The sequence below is a fragment of the Formica exsecta genome, unplaced genomic scaffold (genome assembly GCF_003651465.1).
Source record: "Formica exsecta isolate Colony F162 unplaced genomic scaffold, ASM365146v1 scaffold895, whole genome shotgun sequence".
Taxonomy (NCBI): Eukaryota; Metazoa; Arthropoda; class Insecta; order Hymenoptera; family Formicidae; genus Formica; species Formica exsecta.
In genome coordinates, this window is record NW_021853663.1 from 60,065 (window position 1) to 61,088 (window position 1,024).

Consider the following 1,024-nt stretch of genomic DNA (forward strand, 5'->3'; position numbering starts at 1 on the left):
CTTTTCTTCTCTTTTTTTAAATTATTTCTTTTAATATTCTTATTCCAAAAACTGAGCAGGCGCCGTGTCTATAATGACTTTGAGTATAATTCGTTATCTCGTCTTGAAAAGCTGACCTCCAAGGCTCCGCTATAGGATCTGGTTCATAAGGTTCATAATCTTGCACCTCCTTCCTCAAGTGATCATATTTGAAACTTTGCTTACTCCGTGCATTGTAAAACCTTTGAGAACCCAAGTCATTATGTTCGATTATAAGCGCTGGATGGTCACTTCCCTCTATCTGAATGTGAGGAAAAGAACAGAATTATAATATTTAATTTAGTTTACATATCTGGTTTCATATGTGCTACTCAATGTTTTTCATATGTGCTAATTAATTGTACTTACTGTCTGTTACTCCCAAATCTCTATAATCCAATATGTTACACTGTTTAGCAAAGCTCTTCAGCTAGGATTGCTACGGTATAAGACCGTATGCAATTTGAGCTGAAGAAATCCCAGCTATAAAAGTATACCGGTCTTCTCGAAAAGATTGATTTCGCTTTATCCTGCAAATAAGCGCTATAATTTAGATAATATTCAGATATGATCAAGAAATATACTTATAAAACAATAAATAAACATGTGTAACCAGATATATATACAAAATTTCAATCTACTTACTCGATAGAACCAAATATATTTTCTTGCTATATAACCTTAACCTTATTATATCTTGACGTCGCGATTTCTTGCTATATAACCTTAATATATAACCTTAAGGGGATCCAAAATTACCGACAAAACGCGAAGAATGAGTTCAAGTACTAATCTTTTTATTGGCTATACAGAATGAAAAATCCTTTTCTAGAATTAAAGTACTCATAATAACGATGTGCGGACGCTATAATTTAATGTAAAAAACCCCAAAAAGTTAAATAATTACAGTTTTCTGATCGGCCTCTTACATCAGGTCGTCTGGTATACTCATTCCTCAGGATTGACTGCACCAATCTTATTCAAACTGGTCGCAATCGAAAGCTTG

At 33.4% G+C, this 1,024-nt stretch overlaps 1 long non-coding RNA gene across 1 annotated transcript; it reads right to left on the reverse strand.

The window, feature by feature from the left end:
• Positions 1-6: 6 nt before the first annotated feature.
• On the reverse strand, positions 7-780 carry LOC115244967. Its single transcript, XR_003885465.1, has 3 exons — positions 664-780; positions 388-548; positions 7-280 (listed from the first exon to the last, which is right to left on the reverse strand). It is a non-coding gene; the product is annotated as an uncharacterized LOC115244967 (long non-coding RNA).
• Positions 781-1,024: the final 244 nt, after the last annotated feature.